The sequence below is a fragment of the Manis javanica genome, chromosome 5, assembly GCF_040802235.1.
Source record: "Manis javanica isolate MJ-LG chromosome 5, MJ_LKY, whole genome shotgun sequence".
Lineage (NCBI taxonomy): Eukaryota > Metazoa > Chordata > Mammalia > Pholidota > Manidae > Manis > Manis javanica.
In genome coordinates this window covers 137,026,999-137,053,353 of record NC_133160.1, presented here as the reverse complement: position 1 = coordinate 137,053,353, position 26,355 = coordinate 137,026,999, and the positions used below count along the sequence as shown (strand labels likewise).

The 26,355-nt window shown below is 33.9% G+C and overlaps 1 long non-coding RNA gene across 1 annotated transcript; it reads left to right on the top strand.

Annotated features, from left to right (window-relative positions):
* The first annotated feature begins 918 nt into the window (after positions 1–918).
* Positions 919–22,000, top strand: LOC108396149 (uncharacterized). Its single transcript, XR_001852874.3, has 3 exons — positions 919–1,036; positions 16,246–16,416; positions 21,827–22,000. It is a non-coding gene; the product is annotated as an uncharacterized lncRNA (long non-coding RNA).
* Positions 22,001–26,355: the final 4,355 nt, after the last annotated feature.

Genomic DNA, 26,355 nt, shown 5'->3' with positions numbered 1-26,355 from the left:
CCAGTGTAAGTGTGGAAAGACCTTGTATGGAAAATGAGTCTAAAAATGCTGGAGGTGTCTTAATTAACAATAGTACATTGGAACCTTAAATCAGGTTTCATCACTGGAAGTGAAGTCCTCCAAGGCAGACAGAGCCTATAAATATGTAATGAAATAGTATCTTTTCATTTTTGGAGAAAGCTGTTGTAAAGTGAAAACAAAAACCAGTAAATTCCAGGTACTGAAGTTATTACCTGTTGAAGTTACATCTATTGAAGGAGAGTGAGCTAGCAGCTTCATACTTAATATCAATACTATATTCATATATTAATTATTCATTCAACTAGTATTTGCCATGTCAGGTAGTTTTCCAGGTGGTGGAGGTACAGTGATGAATAAGGAAAAAAATAAAAACGTCCTGGTGATCCAAAATTTGGTATATAGGATATGGTGGGGTAGAGATAGACAATACATAAATAATAAAGAAATGTAATAATTTCAGGTGATAATGAGTGTTCTGATTAAAATAAGTGGAGGTGATATGAGACAATGATAGAGACAAGGTGGAGGTGGATATTGGAAATTCCTTTCAGCAACTTGTTCAAGAAGTATGTCCCTGTGTTTTGTTTGTTTTTTAGCTGGGGCTAATGAGATGAGGAGCTCCCTATTTAAAGATGTAGGGAAGAAGGTGTTGAATAGGAAAAAAGCAAGTAAAGCTGGGCAAGTGTAGTTCTGCCCCAGAGCTTCTGCACTTATTCTTTGTTCTGTCCATGATTAGCGTGAGAGTAAAGAGTCAAGAGACTCCAGCATGGAGAGTCTTTTAGGATATGGTAAAGAGTCTTGCTTTTATCTAAAATCCAAAGGGATATCACTGAAGTGTTTTAAGGCAGAGTGGTTTTTGCTGCTTTTTATTTTTCAGACACCATGGGGCCTGGTGTGGAGTCTGGATTGAGTGGATTCAGTGAAATGAGGCAGGAGGCCATTTCACTGACTGAGGGAGAGAGCACAGCAGCTAACTGTGAAGACTTCTGCATGTATTTTGGAGATGGAGCAAAAGGTACTTGTAAATTGATTTGAGGGGGCTGGGGAGAGGTGGATCAAGGCAGTGTCATATACATTTGCTTCTCTACTGATCTGTGTGATGGAGTTACTGGGCAAACCAGGTGGCAGACAAAATGAGTTTATATGCAATATTACAGCAGCTCTCATTATGGAAATACACATTTATCTATAATAAGAAAGGCAATATGAGAATGTTACACATTCCCTGGAAGCTAAACTGGGCTCTGGTGTCCCACTCCAATTTAATTTCAATTGAACATTTTTACTGAAATTACTTACATACATAAGACCCTGTTTTAGATGCTGGGAATAGAATACCAGGCATGCAGCTTTAAGCTGTTAATTCTTGTAACACTCAAAAGCGTTAAACATATATGTCATTATTATTATACCTATTTTGCATATAAAGGAACTGAAATGCAGAAAAGGTAAGTGAACTTCCAAAATCCCTCAGCCATTAGTGGTGGAGCCAGAACTTAACGGAGGCAAATTGTCCTTCAACCATGACACAGTAATGCCTCTCACATAATCAGATTAAGAATATTGCACATTTACATTATCCTTCAAGACTTTTCTATATGTGTAACTCAGAGTTTGTCATTTTATTCTCATTTAACCCTGTTAATAGCCAGAGCATATCTCTGTTGGGGGTGGGGGGGATTTCATTTGGCCAACTAGTGTTTATTGATGTTCTACTTTGTAATGATTGCTACCAGTGCCTGCAGCAAGGTTGCAGCCCTCAAAAAACTAGTGTTCTAGGCCTAATATCCCCTAGTCAGTTTTGTGAAGTCAGCAAATTATAACCTCCTCAGATTTACCTTTCCTCAACTATAAAGTGAAAGACATTTTGGTGACTGATTTATAAATACAAATTGTATTTAACAAGGCTAAATTACTTGATCAAAGTAGCTAGATACAAGATAAAAAACAAAAGTCAGTAACTTTTCTCATTAACAGCAACAAGCAAGTTGGAAAATGTAATAAGAGTAATGAGTGATTTACTGAAGGATTTCTTTCACATTAGTAACAAACTCATAAGAACTCAAAAAATGTAAACCTAAAAATCCTGGCAATTTTATTGTACCATTAGGGAAAAAGTTTTCAAATTTTAGTAAAGGGGCACACAGAAAGACCCAAATAAAAATCTTTACTATGTTTATAAAGGGGAAACCAGAATATTGTCAAGATCAAGATGCTGGTTCTTCCAAAACTTACCTGTGTTGTTGTTCAGTTAAGATTGTTATGATTCAGCAAACAGTTTAAAAAAATTCATATGAAGCATAAACTGGCAATGAAGAAATTTTAAGAAGAACAGAAGAGTGGTTTGTTCTACAGTCAGCAATATATCATAAAGCTGAACAAATTAATACTGTGGAATAATGGTTCATCAGTAAATAAGTAGCTTAATAGATTAGAAAGTCCAGAAATAGATATATGTATATGTTTACATATGAATCTTTCATATATAAATATGTAAAAAATAGTAACCGTGAAAAATACCAAAATCAATAGGGTGAAAACATTCAACCAGTATCAAGAAGGCTACCATTAAAACATAAAAACATCATCATCATTATAATACAAAATTAGATTCTTACCTCATACCATTTAAATCTAAATACATTTAAAGCTTAAGTATAAAGAAACAAACAGCAGAAGATAATTAGGAAAATGTAGATAAAACAGGAATGCCCTTAATCTTAGAAAGATTGAAGTTTATAAAAGCTGTTGTTTGTGGACTTGTGGGAAAAGGGTTACACACTAAAGAAGGAATATAAATTGAATCAGGCATTTTAGAAGGCAATTTGCCAGTATTACTGGAAACAAAATTTACACTGACCTCAAGTAGGTAATTTCCCTTCTCAATATGTATCATTGACAAAACAGAGGACAAAAAAAGAAGCTGCATAGAGACATCTTTACTGCAACATTAATTGCAATACCAGCATATTGGATATGACCTAGAAGTCCTTTTGTAGGAAATGGCTAAATAATATTTAAATTCCTACCTTGGAAATCTATAAAATGCTTCAAAGGAAATAAGAAGACCTATGGACATTAATGTGGCAATTTCTTTTACTTATATGTTGAGTTTAAAAAATTGTAAATTATAAATACTAAATACAGGGTAATAAAATTTGGGTTAGAAATGAACATACAAAGCATACCTAATGTTTATTATGGTTTGGTAAGCCAATACTTGAAAAAAGTCGAATGATGAAATACAAAAGGAACAAGAACCTGTGCAATTGCGGCCAGGGGGAATTTGCTTAGGTGTTAGAATTGGGGGAAGATCCACACATGCTGGCATGGCTGATTCTCATACATTAATGGTTCTGGCAAATACCCATTTTCTATGCTGCTTTAGTCAGTGGATCATCACTTCCATGAGTCTTCATTGAAAACTAAATTTCAAACTTCCGGGACAATTCTACTTCTCCAAGAGTGTTTCTGTCAGATAGACCTTGCAGTGCTTCAGAAAACTATATTTACCGGCACCCTTGTATTCTTGTTTTTGCATGTCTTTGCATATCTATTTCCTCATTTACAGCAAATTGAAGTAAAAACAACCTAAAACTAGTGTCAACTTTTCCAATTGTTTGTCTTCTGTTTGGGCTTATATAGGAAAATATCATAGACTTAGTAATTTATATACAACAAGAATTTTATATACAAAAAGAATTACTTCTCACAGTTCTGGAGGCTAGGAAGTCCAAGATCGAAGGTGCTGGCAATTATGGTGTCTGGTGATAGCCAGCTTCATGGCTCATAGATTGCTATTGTCTCACTGTGTCATTCATGGTAGACAGGGCAAGGGAGCTCTCTTAGGTCTCTTTTAGAAAGATACTAATCCACCCTCATGACCTAATCACTTACTGAAGACCCCACCTCCCCCACACTGGGGATTAGGTTTCAGCTCATGAATTTTGAGGGGACACATCATTCAGTCTGTGGCAATATCTGGGTCACTTTTGTGATCTGGCCTACCTCATATATATTTTAAAATATTTTAAGATGTTTGGAAAGGTGGACACCAAAATCATAACAGAGATTTTCTTTGGGAATGGAGAATGAGTGGAAAAGGGAGCTGGAAATCAAAGTGACAGTGGACAAAAAGGTCTTTGATTTCTTGTTTTGTTATATTATTCTAATGCTTTATTTAGAAATAATGATAAATTCACCAGAAGTTGGGAAGATAGTACAGAGAGGTTCCATGTTTCCTTTCCTACCTCCCAGTGGTTCCATGACATTTTATGCTAGCTCTAATATAGCATCAAAGCCAGGAATATGACATTGTTATGATGTGTGTTTCTAGTTCTATCTCATTCTGCTACATGTGTGAATCATCTACCACCATATTTTGCTGTACATTAAAAAATAAGAAAGCATGCAATTCTATTACTTAATTAATTACAAAAAGATTAATGAAATCACTAATCTGACAATTAATTTATGCAATCATTTAGTCAACCAAAATTAGTGGCTACATAGCTTCAGTTAGTTGAATATACCATCATTAATTCACTAGTTCTCTTTTCTTAATCATTAATAATTCATTAAATATTATACACCGAAAAGAGAAAAACACAGATGTGCACATATAGTTGCACAATATCCCAGCTGATTTTTTCCCTGTAAGTGTAATTGTTGAATCAAATCATATGTAAACATCAAAGATATTTCCATATTGCCTTCCAGAAAAGTTCTATAGATTTAAACTCCCAGTATGAGACTGAGTTAGCATTTCATTGCAACCGCAAAGATTGTGAAAACTTTTTGTAATTTTAAATGTTTCAGTACTTACGAGGATATCAAGGATAGAACAGATATTCCAAAAATATTCACTTAAGAAATGAGTACTTGAAATAATTTAGCAATTTTAAATGTAACAAATATAACTTTTCTTAAATGCATTTTCCTCTGAGTAGTGACAAAAAGGACAATAGTCATTTAATTGGAAAAGTTTTTATTCTGTGAATTTTTTTATATCCTTTAACCATTAAAAATTATACTTCTTTTTCCATTGACTCAATACCAATTTTATGTTAAAGATATTGACTTCTTGTCTGTTACAGAATTTGCTAATCTTCCTAGTTTTCACTTCATTTTAAATTTTGTCTGAGATACTGACATAAAATCATTTTCATTTTTGTATAACCAAAATCTAAGCCTTTCCTGATAATGATATCTTTGTTTTTATTGATTAGCAAGTACTTCCCAATACAAAATCAGTAAATATTCAGTTGATATAAGCTGATTTCTCTATAATTAACATTTTAGTTGAACATTTGATTTTATATCATAATGTAGAGCTCAAAATATTTTCCCCAGTTAGTTAACCTCACATACAAATAATATGTGTTGAATAAAATTTTTTTCTTCCTCTGATTTGAATAGTGATATTTGGAGGATGCAAATTATGACATATATATAAAGAACTGTACCTGTGTTTTCTGTTATCTTGAATTTTTTAAGTAGCCTCAACGTGTTTCAATAACTGTAGAATTATAAGATATTTTAAAATAATCTGGCAGTGACATCCACACTCAATCTTATTTTGGAAAATTGCCATTTCAATGAACTGTAGAAACATTATGCAAAACTCAACAAAATAGTCTTCAAATTATTTGTGATTTTAAATTTTTCCTCATAATTAAATCAAAATTACTACATCATCAAATCTAGTATATTCTTTTTGATCAATTCTGGGTAAAATGGTATTGAAAACATAGACATTTAACCAATAATTACTTCCCTCCATCTTCTTTCCCCAAAGAACGAACTAGCAGATTATGAAGTAGAATCTGGGAATTGGAGAAGCAGAGCAGGAGTGGTATTTATTTGTGAGAAACTTTGAGGAGTTTCTTCGAATTGAGGAGGCACAGCCCTACCCATGTGAAACAGACTGGATGAATTTTTTTAGAAGAAAGGTATCTGGAGCCAGACCTGTTCCACTAATCACAAACTTTCCTTCTGACTAGTTGTGAATCCTTTCATTCCATCTGCATTGGGTTAAGGGTACTTTAAGAGAGGCATTACTATCAAGGGCAGAAATGTAAGATCTGTCAATTTGTGAGCACTCATATTTTTTGTTATGTGATATAAAATATTTAAACTAAATACCTGATTAAACTGGATTTGCCACAATGCTAATGAACCTTAAGTTACAGGACCCCTGACTTTTACTAAGCTTCTTCCAAGGACCTTGGTAGGAAGAGTCCTAGCAATGTATTACATGGTAATTTGTTATAAAATATGTTGAATGTATTTTACCTTTAATGGGGTAACTTCATTGTTCCACTTTAGCTTTTCCTCTGTCATATTTTTCCTTCTGTTGGATGGTATTGGTGTGATCATTTGGCATTTTGGGGTGCTAGCTAAGGACAAATGAGTTGGGATACATTTTGTTGGATTTAGAGGGATATGTTTTAGGTAGTTTGCAGTCACTTCGGTGTATAATTAATTTACTGCTAGCCATTCTAACATAGTAATAGGTTCTAAGAATACTCCACCTGATTACTCTTATAACTTACCTAGTTTGGTGACTGCAGGTGAAGAAACACAGGTCCTATTGTGTTATAACCATGTGGTATGGCATGTGGCACCAGAAGAATGTGTGTAGTGGGGAGATGCAAATATGAAATATATGAAGTCAGAAGCTATTGCTTTGAAAATTCATCTAATTATTAAGTGTGCAAAATCATAAACAAAGAACTCTGCTCTTATTGATGCTTAAGCACAACAGATGTTCTGTCCTGTCTGGAGAATATAAATAAGGATAAAATGCAGAACACACAATTATGGATAAGTTATATTGTTTTCCATTTTTAATCAGAATTGAAACAAATAATATTGATCAGAATTCCTGGGTCGATAGGGCACAAACACATAAGAGTACTATAAATAGTAGTTTATGTTGTTACACCTCCCATTTTATGCATCACAGACCTCAGTATTAGATCATCCTTTGCAGTACCAGACATATCTGTTAATGCCACTCAAAACAACACTAAAATTTCTACTGACACATAGAAACACCTAGAAAAAACAAACATTTCAATAACAAAATTTCATGTATTAATAGGCCAATGTAGATAGTGGTGAGAAACTTGATTTTACATTTATATACCTTGATGCACTATGGAAGTGATTTCAAATTCCATCAAGATTGCCCTTGTATGGCCTCAGAAAGAAGAACAATCCCATATGAACAGTCTAAATTCACAATTAACAAAACTAGAAAAAGAAGAACAAATGAGGCCCAAAGTCAGTAGAAGGAGGGACATAATAAAGATTAGAGCATAAATAAATAAAATCGAGAAAAATAAAACAATAGAAAGAATCAATGAAAGCAGGATTTGGTTCTTTGAGAAAATAAAGAAAATAGATAAACCCCTGGCCAGACTTATCAAGAAAAAAAGAGAGTCTACACACATAAACAGAATCAGAAATGAGAAAGGAATAATCACTATGGACACCACAGAAATACAAAGAAATATGAGAGACTACTATGAAAAATTTTATGCTAACAAATGGATTACCTAGAAGAAATGGACAACTTTCTAGAAAAATACAACCTTCCAAGGCTGATCCAGGAAGAAACAGAAAATTTGAATAGACCAATTAACAGCAAGGAAATTAAATTGGTAATCAAAAAATGAACTAAGACTAAAATCCCTGGTCCAGATGGTTTCACTGATGAATTTTATCAAAGATTTAGTGAAGACCTAATACCCATCCTCCTTAAAGTTTTCCAAAAAGTAGAAGAAAAGGGACTACTCCCAAACTTATTCTATGAGGCCAGCATCACTCTAATACCAAAGCCAGGCAAAGACACCACAAAAAAATAAAATTACAGACCAATAACCCTGTTGAACCAGATGCAAAAATATTCAACAAAATATTAGCAACCAAATTCAAAAATACATCAAAAAGATCATCCATCATGATCAAGTAGGATTACTCCAGGAATGCAAGGATGGTGCAACATTCAAAAATGCATCAACATCATCCACCACATCAACAAAAAGAAGGACAAAAACCACATGATCATCTCCATAGATGCTGAAAAACGTTTGACAAAATTCAACATCCATTCATGATAAAAACTCTCAACAAAATGGAAATTGACGGCAAGTACCTCAACATAATAAAGACAATATGTGACAAACCCACAGCCAACATTGTATTCAATAGTGAGAAGCTGAAAGCTTTTCCTGTAAGTTCAGGAACAAGACAAGGAAGCCCACTCTCCCCATTTTTATTCAACATAATACTGGAGGTCCTAGCCATAGCAATGAGACAACACAAAGAAACAGAAGGCATCCAGACCAGCAATGAAGAAGTTAAACTGTCCCTGTTTGCTAATGAGGTGATACCGTACCTAAAAAACCCTAAAAAATCCACTCCAAAACTATTAGATCTAATATTTGAATTCAGCAAAGTTGCAGGATACAAAATTAATACACAGAAATCTGTTGCATTCCTATACACTAATGATGAACTAGCAGAAAGAGAAATCAGGAAAACAATTCCATGCACCATTGCAACAAAAGAATAAAATACCTAGGAATAAACCTAACCAAGGAAGTGAAAGATCTATACTCTGAAAAGTACAAGACACTCATGAGAGAAATTAAAGAAGATATCAATAAATGGAAACACATCTCATGCTCATGGATAGGAAGTATTAATATTGTCTAAAGTAATCTATAGATTCAATGCAATCCCTATCAAAATATCAACAGCATTCTACAACAAACTAGAGCAAATAGTTCTAAAATTCATATGGAACCACAAAAGACCTTTAATAGCCAAAGCAGTCTTTAGAAGGAAGAATAAAGCTGGAGGGATTATGCTCCCTGACTTCAAGCTCTACTACAAAGCCACAGTAATCAAGACAATTTGGTACTCACACAGAACAGACTCATAGACCAATGGAACAGACTAGAGAGCCCTGATATAAACCCAAGCATAAATGGCCAATCAATATATGATAAAGCAGCCATGGACATACAATGGGGAAATGACAGCCTCTTCACCAACTGGTATTTTCAAAACTGAACAGCTACGTGCAAGAGAATGAAACTGAATTATTGTCTAACTCCATGCACAAAAGTAAATTCATAATTGATCAAAGACCTGAATGTAAGTCAAGAAACCATAAAACTCTTAGAAAAAATCATAGGCAAAAATCTCCTGTATATAAGCATGAGCAAGTTCTTCCTGAACGCATCTCCTTGAGCAAGGGAAACAAAAGCAAAAATAAACAAATGGGCCTACATCATGTTAAAAAGCTTCTGTACATCAAAGGACACCATCAGCAGAATAAAAAGGCATCCTACAGTATGGAAGAATATATTTGCAAATGACATATCTGACAAGGGGTTAACATCCAAAATATATAAAGAACTCACATGCCTCAACACCCAAAAAGCAAATAACCCTATTAAAAAATGGGCAGAGATTATGAACAGACACTTCTCCAAAGAAGAAATTCAAATGGCTAACAGGCACATGAAAAGATGCTCCACATCATGAAATACCAGGGAAATGCAAATTTAAACCACAATGAGATATCACTTCACACTAGTTAGGATGGCCAGCAGAGAAAAGACTAGGAACAACAAATGCTGGCCAGGATGTGGAGAAAGGGGAACCCTCCTACACTGCTGGTGGGAATGTAAATTAGTTCAGCCATTGTGGAAAGCAGTATAGAGGTTCCTCAAAAAACTGAAAATAGAAATACCATTTGACCCATGAATTCCACTCCTAGGAATTTACCCTAAGTATTCAGGAGCCCAGTTTCAAAAGAGACATATGCACCCCTGTGTTTATTGCAACACTATTTACAATAGCCAAGATATGGGAGCTACCTAAGTGTCCATCAGTAGATGAATGGATAAAGAAGAGGGGGTACATATACACAATGGAATATTATTCAGCCATAAGAAGAAAACAAATCCTACCATTTGCAATAACATGGATGGAGCTAGAGGGTATTATGGTAAGTGAAATAAACCAGTTGGAGAACGACAAGTACCAAATGATTTTACTCATCTGTGGAGCATAAGAAAAAAGCAAAAACTGAAGGGACAAAACAGCAGCAGACTCACAAAACCCAAGAATGGACTAACAATTGCAAAAGAGAAAGGGACTGGGGAAGGTGGGTAGGAAGAGAGGGGGAAGGGGAATAAGAAGCATTACGATTAGCACACAGAACGCGGTGTTGGCACACAGGGAGGGCAGGATAGCAGAGAGAAGACAAGTAATGACTCTATAGCATCTTACTAAACTGATGGACAGTTTAATGGGTATGTGATCGGGACTTGATAATGGGGTGAATGTAGTAACCACAGTGTTGCTCAGGTGATTGTATATTAATGATACTAAAATAAATAAAGATTGCTGACATGCAGGGTGCAGGGATATGGAGGGCAAAGACACAGCAGAAAAAAATAAAAAGGATTGCCCTTGTATGTCCCTTATATTCAGGATGATTCTGTATATACTTTCAGAGTTATTGATTACACCAAAACTATTCCAGGAGAAGCCCAAAACATTTCCTCTCTCCTTCCTCTGCCAAAAAAAAAAAATGAGCTCAGAGATTTAAAATGTCAAAAACTCACTAATTTTTCAACATGGAAACTAAAACCCATGATGTTCAAGAATTATGAAAACAAAGGTATCACAATTAATAAGAAAATGCAGAGTATTAAATGCCAACAAAATTGGTGACAAAAATTATGAGATGGGAACATATTTGCACATCATATCATATAAGTGATTAAAATCACAATATATAAATAATACATGCAACTCATTAGCAAAAAAAAAACCTATTTAAAATATGGGCAGAGAAGGAAGTACAAGTTAAAACCACAGTAAGATGTCACCTCATACCAGTCAGAATGTCTAATATCAAAATACAAGCTATAACAAGTGTTGCACTATAAGTGTTGTCATGCACTATTGCTGGGAATGTAAATTGGTAGAGCCACTATGGAAAAAACTATGGAAATTCCTCTAAAAATTAAAATGAAACTACCATATAATCCAACAATCCAATTTCTGGGTATATACATCCAAAGGAAATAAAATCACTACCTCACAGAGATATCTGTACTGCCGTGTTCATTGAGGCACTAGCCTTAAAATGTATTAAACAACTTAAATGTCTGTCAGATAATGAATGGATAAAGAAGATAGTGGAAAGTTGTGAGAAAAAGACAGCCTCCTGTTTGTAATAACAGGGATGGACCTTGAGGGCATACTAAGTAAAGTAGATAGAGAGAGACAAATATTGTATTGCTGTATGATAACATTTATATGTGGAATCTAAAAAGCCAATCTCAGAGAGAGACTGGAGTGGTGGTTACCAGGTGCTGGGGAAGTGGTGCAAAGGGGGAGAGGTTAATCAGAGTACAAACTGTCAGCTGTAAGATGAATATGTTCTGAGGAATACAGTGTACAACATAGTGATTATAGTTAATAATACTGTATTATATAAATGAAAGTTGCTAAGTGAGTAGATCTTAAATGTTCTCACCATCAGGACAATAAAGAAATGGTAACTATGTGATGTATTATAGGTGTTAGTTGACACTAGGGTTGTAATCATTTTGCACTATATAAGTGCATCAAATCAACACTTTGTACTCCTTAATTTTATACAATGTCGTATATCAATTATATCTTGATAAAGCTGGAAGAAAAAAAGAGAAAACTAAGAATGAGGATACATTCAAACAGGGAACAAACTTTAAAAACAAAGAAAAGTGACAAGAGTAATGATAAAGAAAAACACAATATGTATAGTCAAACAGAGCATGAAGAGCAATTGCTTTGCTTGGATAAATTTGTTGCCTTTGATAATACACTGATCTTCAATAGGGAAAAATAACTTTATTCAACACTGTTTAATGAATAATTGTTTATATGCAGTCATGGTTCTAGAATTACTTTTAGAGACAGAGAATATTTAATGCAAAAAGATTATTCTGAAATAAATTTGGGAAAAACATGGAAATATTTCAGTTTTATGAGATCCTTGCCAGCCTATTTCAACAGTAAAACTTGCTTATATTTTTGTTTACTAGCTCTTTATAAGCAAGACAGACAATATATATATTAGAATGATCTTCAGACTTCGTGAATATATCTAGAGCCCTGAAAGTAATGACAGTAATGGTCAAAGAAAACTATATATTTACTTGGATTTTGAAAGTCAAATGAAAATTCACTAGACCAGTACCTTGAACACACCAGACAGAATATTTGGTTCTTTATTAAAGTGCTAGAAGGACTAGTTATGCATAATAATGAGGTTTACTCTTACTAATGAATAAACCTCATTAATGAGTAAACTCATTATTAATTAATAATTACTCATTATGAATGAATGAGGTTTACTCTTCAGAGGTGAAAATGCAAAGGAACATTCTTCAGATAATGGAAATGATATGATAATAGTTGAAATTGATCAGTTTTTTGCACAAGCACTTTTAAAAAAATACCAAAGTAGGAAAAAGTGACTTATTTATCCAAGAGAATTTATGAAGAATTAAAATAATTGGAAAGCATGCATAAAATAAAGTGGCAGGTCTGAAAAATAAAGCAGACACTAAACATTATTCTATTATAGTTTCTTCATTGAATACTGACTGATAAGTTGATAATTATTGTGCACTGCTATTACAATGCAAAAACCCCTCTGAGCAATCTTTAATTTTCTGGTCAATTGAAAATTATCTATGTGATTGTTTTCAACAAATGAAAATGTTTGAGGTGGTTGTAAAATATCCTTTAACAAAAAGTGTGTTTGGTCTTGTGACTAAAAGGTGGTGGTGAAGGACTGCACACCCTTTTCATGAACATTAACAAGAAGGCAGCATATGTTTAATGTGTGCTCTTCTTCCTGTGGTCTCATCAGAGAAAAAAAGCTGAATTCATAGTCCCTTAGGTTATTCAAGATTTGGGATATTCTATGATAGTAATAGGTTTTCTTTTGCATTTGAAGTACTGTACATACATGCCAGCTCCTTTAAAGATAATAAGTTTAATGAGATGACCTGCCTATTGTAAATCAGTGCAAGTCATGAACAGAGACACAACAACATTTTAAATACACTGAAATATTTTCTTGAGTAACTGGAAGAGAAGCCTATACATAAATGAAATGCAGTTTATTCAAAAATTTGATAATGTTCATTTTAAACTGCAGATTACAAAAAGTTTTAGAGCATTTTTTGGAGAAAATATGAGAACTTAAACAGTCTTCTGATTTGGATATGTATACATGGTATCTTGTATATTTACTCTTATTCAGTAAATAATTTCAGGGAAAATTCGGTAAAACTTACTCAAATTTAAAAGATATTATAAAATTAATGGGTAGAACTATTAGAAATTGTTCTGACATTAGAAACAAATTGTGACAAATACTTATATAATGCTAAAGGCAGTAATTTAATAAGATGAGAGAGAAGCTTTGTACAGCAGTAGTGAATAAGCTATTTTATTGCATTTTTAAAATGCATTTATCATTTAAATAGAAAGCAAATCAAATACATTAGGAAAAACACTAGAAAAAATTCAATTTTTACTTTTTGGATTGCATTAGCTACTACATAAGAAAACTTGAAATGCTGAGAAATATTATACCTCATATCTTAAAACATATATGATGTTTCCCAAATCTGATCACAATCTGAACATTCTTAGTAAAAGGGTCAATTACAAGTTATAAAGGTAAAATAAGCTACTTTAAACTATCACTAATTAAAAAATAAATTTCAATTACTCATGCTGGTCTCTTTAAATTATAATTAAATTATTGGTCTATAAGGAGCTAATCAAAAAAGAATTGGTCCAAAAAGTTAGGAAAAAAATATATTGGCAGATAGACAGTTAATTAATAAAGTTAATAGTTTGTTTTCATTTTTTTGGTGATATTTGTATTATTTGCCAATTTTTAAAAATTGTGATTTGCAGTGATTTCTTTTCTCTAGATAAAAATTCACACCTGTGCCTAAGCATGCATTTAAAATTGTGTATTCTTTTTCTTAAAGAGATATGACTCTATATAGTATAAGCTTCAGGGACTATACAGCTATCACCTAGATGTAACTTTGGTGTTTACAAATAAAGGACTAAAATTGCTGCTCTCAACTTTTGCTTGCTCTAATCATGAAGTAACTGTTAGAGACAAAACGTGCATGTTAGAGATAAAGTTGTCTAATGAACAGAAGTCATGGCAGGATACAATCCCTGAGAGAATAAAGGGCACATGAGGTGAATCACAGAAACTAGGTGGTTTTCTGCCTAGAAGAACTTTCTGGACAATGGCACAGGTGTGTGGAGCCTGGAGCATGGCAGTCTCACCAAGCTCAAGAGGGAATGATTAAAAACTACAGCTGCAGATGTGGCTGTAATTTTCTAGGCAGGAGTCAGAGAAGACCAAATGTTCAAGAGTTATGCAGTCATGGAATGAGATTCTTTGAGGGTTACTAGAGAACAGAGAAAATTGGGAAACTGTGAACTAAGTGGAAATACTATTGGCCGCAAATCTTGGGGAGATGTAGAAATTACAAAATAATTGGACTGAAGAAATTTCACTGAACTCTCAGAGCTTTCACTTAAGGCAACAAAAACACCATGCCTTAGGAGAAAGAATATTCTAGTCTTAGAATTTGGGCTTCTTTAAATTCACACTAAAGAAATAAAAAAAAATCTTTTAAAAAGCCTCAAAAGGACAAAACGACTGACATTAAATTAGCTTCTTACCAAAATAAAATGAAGCACTATTTACAATTATCAGTGTAGTATCCATAATGCTCATATCCAATCAAAATTGAAGAAGCAGGAAATCATGACTTGTTAACAGGGAAACAGTCAAGAACACAGATTCAAAGAATATGGAGATGACAGAATTAGTATATTAAATCTTTAAAACAGTAATTATATATGTTTAAGGATTTATGAAAAAGATAAAAATATTAAGTTGAAAGATGGTGAATATTAATAGAAAAATGGAAACTGTAGGAAATACTCAAACAAAATTCTAAAACTGAGAAATAAGATATCTGAAAATAACCACTTCATAGGATTTAAAACTAGCATCACAGAAGAAAAGATTAGTACATTTGTAGATAGGTACAAGAGACCTTGCAAGCTAAAGTACAGAGGATAAAAGACTGAAAAACTGAACACACTTTCAGAGACCTGTGGAAAAATATCAAAAAACAAATCAAATATATATGTAATTAGAGACCCAGAAGGAGAGACAAAAGATAATATGTCAGGAAAACTCACTGAAAAATTGATGATATAAATATTTCAAGTTTGATGAAAAATAATGACCTCCTTACCTGGATCAGTGAAGCTACCAGAGAACTAAAAACAACAAAACTATCAAATAGACATATCATACACAAATGCTTGAAATTCAAGAAGAAAGATAAATTCTTCAAGCAGGCAGAAGAAAAATAGACACGCAATATAGGAACAAAGGTAAGAATCAAAAGCTTATTTTTCAAAGAAAACTTAACCCATATGGCAATAGAAATTCATTGTTTAAGTACAAAAAGTAAACTATCGACCTAGAAGTTGATATTCAGCTAAACTGTTCTTCAGAAATTATGGTGAAATAATGACATTTTAGAAACATGAGAACTTGGGAAGAATGTGTCCCCAGCAGACTAACCATACAAGAAGTAGTAACAGAATTCTTCAAGGCAAATAAAGATGATACTATATGAATACTGAGGTATAAACAAAGGAAGATATGGCAATAGAAATTATAAATGTGTGGTAAAATACTTTTCTTATTTTTAAAACCTTTTCAAAGGTATTTGAGAGTTGAATGTAATTTAATAATAGTAATGTCTTATGAAGTTCATACTATACATAGATGTAAAATGAATGCTTAAATTGGAACAAAATTTAAGAGAGTGGTAAATGGAACTATATTGCTGTAAGGTTATTAGATTGTATGTAAAGTTGTATAATATTAATTCATGATAGACATCCTTGACTTCTTTGAGCCTCACAAGGCCCAGAGGTCCTGGCTTTGAATTCCCCTTCCTCCCACCAAACATGTCTCCCACACAAAAGAAAAATCCTTCTGCCTACTTAGTTCTCTTATCAGCTGTACCACTTGTACCCTACTGGGTCTTCAACCTTCTATGTTCCATTTCTCTGCAGCCCACAAAATTATTCAAACAAGCCTCTCAGACCCTCATGAAGGAGCTAAGGGTCATCTACACTCTTGTCACTACGAAGCTTGGTTTCAACAGCTCATGCTGGTCCACTCTGTTCCTGAGTGCAATCCTGTGCAGCCCTGCATGGTTTACAATGTGCACATCCCCTAAGACTGTGAGTATATGTGACTAGAAAATCATTGTCAGTCTTAAATGTTCAGTATTGGCTCTCATGTTTAGCCATCTTGTACTATTTAGGGCAGGGATCCCTCCTGTAAGGAGTGAGTAGGGGTGATGAGAAATAGGCAATAAAATGCTGTGGTGAAAAATATGTGAAAATTTGTTTAATGGAAAGAAGGCAGGGAAGGAAGGAAAAAAAATACATTGAGCAAAATAAAAGCAAATGGCAAGATGGTAGAAATAAATGCAGTCAAATCAATACTTACAGTAAATCTAAATGGATTAAATCTTTGATGTAAAGATACAGAATGTTGGATTTAATTAAAAGCAAGAGAGAATTACATATTACTTACAAGAGGTGCATTTTAATAAAATGTCGTTAATAATCTAAAAGTAAAAGGAGTACAAAATGTAAATAAACAACAACCATAAAGAAGCTGGACTGGCCATATAAATAAAATCAAAGTGTACTAAGAAAAACTGTATTATCAGAGATAAAGAAGATGTTACATTATGATGAAAAAATCAATGCATCAGAAACTTAACATTCTTATATATGTAGGCTTTTAGTAATGTGACTTCAATAATGAAGAAAAACACAGAATTAAAAGGAATAAAAGACAAACCAAGAACCATATGTAGATATTTTAATATATATTCTTATAGTATTTGAAAGAAAAATAAGTATAGCCAAAAAAGGAAAAAAAATCAGTAAGGATATAAAAGATTTGAACAATACTATCACCCGACTTAAATGACATTTATAAAACAATTTACCCTACAACTAGAGGATTCATTTTTTTTCAAGTGTACATGGAATGTTCACTATGATGGAAACTATGCTGGTTCATAAAAATGCCTCAATAAATTTCAAATGATTATAATCTTAAAGAGTATGTCTTATGACCACAATTGAATTAAATTCAAAATCAGTAACAAAAATATGCCTAGAAAATCTCCAAATATTTGGAAATAAAAAATATACTTCCAAATAGTAAATGGGGCAAAGAAATCAACAAGTGAACATAATACTATTTTGGACTTAATAATAACAAAAACACGTCAAAGGTTTTGGGATACAGATAAAAAAGTACTTGTGAGGAAATTAGTATCTTTAAATGTTGTATTATAAGCAAATAAAATATTAAATTAATTGTCTAAGCTTACACCTTAAGAAATTAAAGAACAAATTAAAAACTAAGTAAAATAAAGAAAATAATAAAGATAAAAGTTTCAATGAACTAGAAAACAAAGAAACAATAGAAAAAAATCAGTGAGATCTGAGATAATTTCTCTGAAAATACCAATAAAATTGATAAATTGCTGACTAAAGTAATTAAGAAAAAAGAATATATAAAAGATAAACATCACAAATGAAAAGGAAACCAAAAATGAGACCCTTACATTATAAAATACTTAATAAGGATTATATGAAAAATTTATGCTAGTAAATTTTGTTATTGGAGATGGGTCCTTGGCCTTATTGTGAAAAAGAGTTCAAGAACAGTTACAAAAATGAGTTGATCATTCAAAATTTATTTGGAAAACAAAAGTATATGCCTGAGAGTTGGGGTGCAGGCAGACACAGAGAGGGTTGGTTGCCTCAAGGGAATATTAGGGAGCACTTTTTATATAAAGGGAGAATATTCACTAAGTTAAATTAGGTTTCAAAGGGAACAGGTGTAGTCTTTTGGAGTTCAGGCTTGCTCCACTCTCATGTCAGGTAGAGGGATTTTTGACTATATTTGCTCCCCATTGGAACTGTCATGGTGTAGGGAGGTATGATTCTTACTATGATAATGATGGAGGTGTGATTTGTATTACGTCAATGGATTTTGGGGTGAAATTTAGGGAAATTTCTCCTCCTTGCTCGAACTAGCCGGTTTTAGCCAGTTATTACCTATAACCTCACTCCACATCCTGAGAGAACAGCTTGCATGGAATGTGTAGAATGTAAGCAGTCATCCGACTGAAGTCTCCTTTTATCTACCTGCTTATGCCTAGCTATCTACTTAACTCAAACAATTTGACAATTCAGATAAATGAACAAACACAAACTTGATACAAAAAAAAAATAAAAAATTAGAATAGTTCCATATTTTAAAAGTAATCATACTCATAATTTAAAACTTCAGGCCCAGATGGATTCCCTGTGAATTCTATTAAATATTTAAGGAAGAAAAGACCAAAACCCTCAAGCTCTACATCCATCATACACAAAAATTAATTCACTATAAATGATATGACTAAGCACAAAAGCTCTAATTATAAAGCTTCTAGGAAAAAAATGGGAAATATCTTCCTGACCTTGGAGTAGGCACATATTTTTTAGAATCAAAAATCACAAACAACAAAAAATGTTATAAATTAGATTACATAAAAATATCTCCCCAAACATGCCAGTGAAATAAATACATAAGCAACTGACTGAAAGAAAATATTTACTGAAAGAAAATATTTACAATGCATATACCTGACCAAGGATTTGTATTCAGAATATAGTGACAACCCCTACAAATTAATAATAAAAAAGACAAACAACCTCATTTTAAAAAGGGCAAGACTAAAAAGACATTTTCAGATGAGAGCTATACACAGGGCAAACAAGCATATGAACAAGCATAATCATGAGCAGTTATTCAAGAAATGCTAATTAAAGTTAATTATATACATGAGATATTATATTACTGGTTATAATTCAAAAAGACTGACAGCATTAAATATTGATTGTAAAACAACCAAGAATTTCATACACTGTTGATAGGAGTATAAAATAATGAAGCCATTTTTAAGAAAAGTTCTCCCATTTTCTTATAAAGTTAAGTGTACTCTCTGCCATCACCCAGAAATGCCACACTAGGTATTTACCTAAGAAAATTCCAACATATATATTCACAAAAGTACTTACCAATAGTATTCATAACTGTGTTATTGAAAATAGACAAAAACTGGATATAACCTAAATGTTTTTCAACTAGGAAAATGTATAAATTATATGTGGTATATTTATATAATGAAATAGTACTTAAACATACAATGACATAGATACAACTTAAAAACAATAAACTACACACAAAAAAGTACAAACTGTATGACTCTGAAGGGGTGCAAAAAAAAATTTGCCACCCCAAAATGTGTCTTTTTGGCATATGGATTATTTTAGGCTAATTATATTTAAGAAACAGAAGGCTTGGAAAAATCTTTGACCTTCCCCCTAACTGCCTGAAAGAAATTAGAGAGAGGACCTGACTGAGGAAGAAAGCTATCATCAGATATCTCTAATGTAACATGAATTAAGGATGGTAGGCTGGGAGGAATTTAACAAAGTTCGTTTGTTAAAATTCTTCTCTATGTCCCATTGTTTCTGTGTGGCCCAGCAAATGTTTACCAAACATTTGCTCTTTCATATATCTGTCAATTGCTTCCCTTTCTCTTTGAAGTCTCAGACTCTCACCCGCTTCTCTTTGTTTCAGGATCACATATGTACCTCATTTTGTTTGACTGTCTTTGGAATCTCTCATGTTTATGTGGGATAGCCGTATTAATTAAACTTGATTTTCTCTTCTTATTTTGTGTCATGTCAATTTAATTATTAGACTAGCCAAAAGAACCTTGACGGGTAGAAGAAAATATTTCTTCCCCAACAATTCCACTATATGAAATTTTATAACAGGCAACATTTAATGTAAATAATTAGATTGGTAGTATTAGGAATATCAGGTGGAAAGGTAGACATGAGCAGCCAGAAAAGGGGAAGATAAGGCTCAAAGAGGAAGCCTTCCAGATAAGGTTCAAAGAAAAAGCCACCCACACTCTGTCCAGGTAGGGGGTCCCATGTGCAGACAACAAAGGCTTTGCAGGGAGGTAAGTTCCTCACCAGCCAGACCACAACCCACCCACCGGAAGTAGGAACTGCCCAGATAGCACCTCAGCATGGGGGAAGGACAGGCTCACTGAGAGGGATGGCTGTACAGATGAACCTGTAAATCAAATAAACCCCAGCTTGTCGGTCAAAGAGGAGCCTCCTACCAGAATGCAATAGGTAAGCCTCGCGCCTAACACACTGATGCCTTGACTCTGGCCTTCTCCTCCCTTGGAGTGTATTCAAATAAAACCCCCTCTGCTTCGCTATTGTGTCTCCTTTTAATTCCTTGTTGTGGCAGGAATAAGGACTGAGGAGGATGAACTCAACCCGCAATAGTGGTAGTTTATGTAGGTGCAGTGGAGATTGACTGGCAACAGCATGAGGAGGGAACTTCAGGGGTTGGTGGAAACATTTTTGTCTTGGTATCTATGTGGGGTGCATGGTTGCAGGCACTTGTAAAATACAGAGACACTACACTTATGATCTGTGAATTTCACTGTAAGTTACACCTCATTAAAAATGATGCACCCATTTTACACATCATTTTCTGATTTTTGAAAACATTTTAATCAATAATTTTTAATATAAAATCTCCACTGTCTCTGAGAATAAAATGGTTTTAGTGCAGTTACATTTCACTGGCATTGTCTAAAGTGCTTTTTTGGGGCAGAAGAATTTTCTTCTACCCTTCAAAGTGCTTTTGTTTGGTCTAAGAAACAAACTGACAGATTAACAGGAGGAAGCAGCAAAGTTTAATTAGCTATGTACTAGGAATCCAGACATGAAATTCCAGAGACAGGCGAAATGGGATGTATATGTCATCCTGAAATAAGGAGAAAGGGTAGGGGTCTGGACTTCAAAGAGAAAGAGAAGCAATTTATTGGCATATGAAAGAGTAAATACAAATGTTTCCTAGCCCACATAGAAACAGTGGGACACAGGAATTTTAGCAAATTCCTTTGCTAAAGAAACTTTGCTAAATTCCTCCTTGTCTACCATACCTAGTTCATATTGTAGCATGGTTATCTATGGTGCTAGCTTCTCTTGGAGCAGGTCCTCCACCTAAATTCTTTTTATTCTGTTTCTTGTGTGGGGAGGTCAAATTTTCTTGCTGAGTCTTTCGGGGCCTTGATTGTTTTCATCTCAAATTGTCCGATGTCAAAGCAGTACATCTTGGGGTAGCCTACCTTTGACCCCTTACAACTTCATAGAAAAAGTTTATTATCTGAGAATATATGTTGTTTTTGCTCTAAAGTGTTCTGTTGCCTGACTTGAAACATTCACAACATGTTTATTTTTTAGTTGTCCATTAGGAAAATGAAATGTTTCATTTTGAGGAATGATTTCATACTGCTCTGCACCCGGCAATTATCACGATTCTAAACAAACATGCTCCATTGGCTTAATCCCTAATTCTAATAGAAATGATTACACTAGAAATGATTATATGGTGTGTAAGCCTAATGCTCTTTCCATCGTTTTATGGCACTTGGGTTTCATGCATTTGGAGATGGCTTTCTGATGTCAAATGTATTTTTAGTTTTCCTGAACAGCCAATTGCTTGAAGGACCAGCAAAAGAAGCTATTTTGACAATTTAGCTGAACTCGTGGAAATTTCAGACTGGCCCAGATGGTGAGACTCAGCTGTTGTGTGAAACAGGTAAAGACACTATTTAAAATGCTACTGGCAGTTTTCCTGAGTCTTGACAACAGTTGTTCCAGATTTCCTTTTTCTAAAATGTTCCCCAAAATAGCAAATTTTATGGCATTATGTTTGTTTTGAAAACGAAGGAACCTTTTCCCACCTGAGTGATAAATGATTGTGATTACTTTTATCATATTGTCAGAACCCAACTCTAAATTCTATATGATTGGAGTAGTGTGCAATTTGATTTATTTTTTCACTAAGATAAGGCTATGTGAGGAATATGGAAAAGATATTGTTGAGCTGTCAAAAAGTGGTAGATCCTTGGCATGCCATGCAATGGCAAGAGCTGCACAGTTACATATTGTGTCCACAAAGTGCTTTGGGCAGGCTCGTGTGTTGACATCAGAGCCAGCTGCTGAGCTATGTCAAATCTGCACAATTGAATTGTATTTGTCACATTAATCACTAAAATTACCAGCACCATTCCAGTTATCTGGGTCGTTAAAGTGACTGAATTAGATTGACTACTCTTGATCTGATTGCTCAGTGGGAAATTGATCTTCAAAGAGACAACCTGGCTACTGTGATAATAAACCATGATAAGGTGATGCTAAACAGCTGTGAATTGGGAATTCTTCCCCAGAGGTTACAGTTTTTGCTCAGGGAAGAGTCAGGGGAATGTTTAAATAACTCACAGAAATTTAAAAAGTAAGAGTTTGCTGCTTTTATGGCTTCATTGCTTATTGCAAGAAGCTAGCTAAATGACTGAATAAATACATGAACAATTGAAGTTCATTTCTTTTATTTTTAATGTTTTCCTTTGTCAGATTCACTATTTGTAGAGTCTAAATAAAATTTCAAGGAAATATTTCTTGGACCCATTGGGTAATTTTTACTTCTAACTTCAGGGAGTCTGGGGGAAAGAAAGGCAATTAGTAAAACATAATCCAGTAAATGCAGTGAATTAGAAGGAAGATTTTGGGAGAAGTAGTTCTTGCGTTTGGAGGATCTTTTTTTCCTGTTGATTTCCCTCAAATTGCCATTTTCCCCACGTTCTCATATACTTCTTCACTGCTAGCTTGCTGTGTACATCGTCTAAATTACCCAGGTATATGTACTCTTCCTGAAAGGATCCACCCGCCGACATTGTCTGGAATCTTGTCTGTGGCATGGTTGTCATCAGGCTGCCATCCTCCTCACTTTGGCTGCTCTTCCTGAATGTGGATGTGGATGCTCTGCTGCTGTGCTTGTCCCTTTGGGGACAAACAGACTGTCCCTCTGGTGCTGAATCATGTGCATCTTGTGCCATTTGAGGAAAAGAAACATCATTCATTTGTTCATTGCTTCACCAAATAATTATTAAGTCCTTCTACGTGCTATGAGTTAGTCATATATAAGTCTTTAAGTTACGTGATCATTATTAATTTTTTTCTAACCAGGAAAAAGAAGACTATTTCTAGAATTACTTAGTTCCAGCTCAGACAAAGGCTTTGTTTCAGACTCTAGCTCTCAGCCAGCTGTAGTTCATTTTATCCATGCTGGAAGAGTATATGCTAACCTGCATTTAAGAGGTTCTGATACATGCCATTTCTACTCTCCACTTGAGTATGAGAGAAGTTAAAAAATGAACTTTTACTTACAATATGAAACTGTAGGAAGCTAATAAACACAAAAATGTCATATCTCAGGATCAATTTGCCCTGTTCCAAATGGATTAAAGGGAGGACAGTGGGCATAGAGGCTATTGTGGTAGGAGTTGTGGTGAGCTGTGGTAATGGCTAGGACTTGGGAGTATCAGTAGATAATAATTTCAATGGATTATGAGATACATCTTAAAAGTAGAACAGATTAGAAAATGGATTGGATATAGGGTATGGTAGAAAGAGAATACTCAAATACACCCCAGTTTTTATGGTTTAAATAACTGAGTAGATACTCAGTTGACAAAGACTTATGGAAGAAGAGGTGTTTTTTGTTTTCTTTTTTTCCAGAAAACCTAGAACTCTTCTCTTGTACTTCTTTTTTTCAGGTTCGTCTTGAAATACCAATTGAATATTCAAATGGAGATTGGATTGGCAGTTTGATGTATAAGTCTAGAACTCTTAGAAGAGGCTAGGATAGGATATGCAAATTGGAGAGTTTATCAGTATATTGATATTTAAAGCCATGTGATCAAACAAGATCCCAAAAGCAAAAGGTTTAGAGATCAAAGAGGAGAGAGCACAGGCCAGAAGCCTGGGTGCTTCAGTATCTAACCACTTTCCCTAGAGTTGGCCAAACATATTTGTCTGAAATCCTTGTCTTTCTATCTCATTAGTTTAATATCTTCATCTCTTATGGTCTTTGCTCAATTATTATGGGAAAAGAAATTCTTATGGTAGAAAAAGAAAGTTCTTTTAACACATGTGAATCAAGGTGTGTTAAAAACTTCATTCCTCACAATTAGTGAATTGTATTTAATTCAACATTGAATCTCTTACCATTGTTGAATTGTACTTAACTGTCTGTAGATAATGTTCAAATCTTCAGATATATTTATTTTTATTACTTCAAAGAGTATTCTATCCAAAAATTGAAGAAATTTCAAGCAAAGTAAATAATTGCTAGTGCCATCTGGGGGATAATTTCCCCAACCAGTTCCCTTGGAGAGTTTAGCAACTGTTGTTCCTATTTCTTGAATCAACCAAATAATATAATCATGACCATATCCTAAGGGGATTTCAGTAAGTTGACTGCAGTATAATATCCTGGATAGGGAAAATGAATATTCACCAGTTTTACTAAGGATTAACTATAACTCCTACTGTTTTGGGTAAAACCTAAGTAAATTTAAGTGCCAATTTGCATTTTCAAGAACTTCTAAGATGGGGAAAAAAAAGAAAATTTGTAATATAGCAGTTAACTAGAAAGAAAATCTGCCTTTTAAACAATGGACATATTAACGTAGCTTTCTTGCCTTCTGTATTCATTTTCCTGAAAAGTTCATTTCAGTACTTATAGTGACCAGAAATGTGATTTTCAGTTTTAAAGTGAACTTTGGTTATTGTAAAAATAGTAGGGGCCACTATTCTGGATGGTTCACTGTAGAGTGCATGTCATAGGTTTCTGCTTGAGGGCCTGAAATCAGCACTAACAGTCTGTCTTAGGGCACATCATTTGACTTTAAATTCTGTATCTCCATCTGGGAAATGTAGTAGCATATGGTCATTTTTAAAATGCCCTTATTTATTGCTTTTAACAATTAACAATTTTTAACTTGTGTGAGCTTGTATTCCTAAACCTAATGCAGTAAGTGAATGGGGCTAGTATATTCCTGGCTACCAGTGTCCAGTATGTGTCTGGCAATCTACCAGGTGCATTTCACATAATACCTCAATGAATAACCCTAAAAATTCTGTATTTTAAGTACTATTATACCATAATAAATGTGAGAAAACTGAAGCTCAAAGAATTTAAATAGGTTGCCCAATACTGTACAGTCAATAATTTCTAGATTTATATAACTCCCAATTCTATATGTTTTCCATTATCAGATTTCTGTCTAAGGTCCAAAAAACAAGGACTATTTTTGGTGATCAATTTTTAAGATTTAGGATTTTGTTTTATTAGATTTTGGTGAGAACACTTAGCATGAGATCTACCCTCTTAACAAATATTTAGGTGCACAATCCAGTATTGTTAAATATATGCACAATGTTGTACAGTAGACCTCTAGAACTTAGTCATCATGCATAATAGAATCTTTTTTAGACTTTGAGAATGAAATAGTTATATATTTAGATCCTTAATAATATATTTAAAATTGAAAACTGATTGCCTAAAATGTCTCTCTTTTTCTATATTGGTATCACTAATACACAATCACATGAGCAACACTGTGGCTACTAGATTCCCCCCATTATCAAGTCACCACCCCATTATAGTCTCTGTCCATCGGCGTAGTAAGATGTTATACAGTCACTACTTGTCTTCTCTGTGCTATACGGCCTTCCCCATGTCCCCGTACCACCTTATGTGTGCTAATCATAATGCCCGTTATTCCCCTTCTCCCTCCCTTCCCACCCATCCTCCCCAGTCCCTTTCCCTTTGGCAACTGTTAGTCCATTCTTGGGTTCTGTGAGTCTGCTGCTGTTTGTTCCTTCAGTTTTTGCTTTGTTCTTATGCTCTACAGATGAGTGAAATCAATTGGTACTTGTCTTTCTCTGTCTGGGTTATTTCACTGACCATAATACCCTCTAGCTCCATCCATATTGTTACAAATGGTGGAATTTGTTTTCTTCTTATGGCTGAATAATATTCCATTGTGTATATGTACCACATCTTCTTTATCCATTCATCTACTGATGGACACTTAGATTGCTTCCATTCTTGGTAAATAATGCTTCAATAAACATCGGGGTGCATATGTCTTTTTGAAAGTG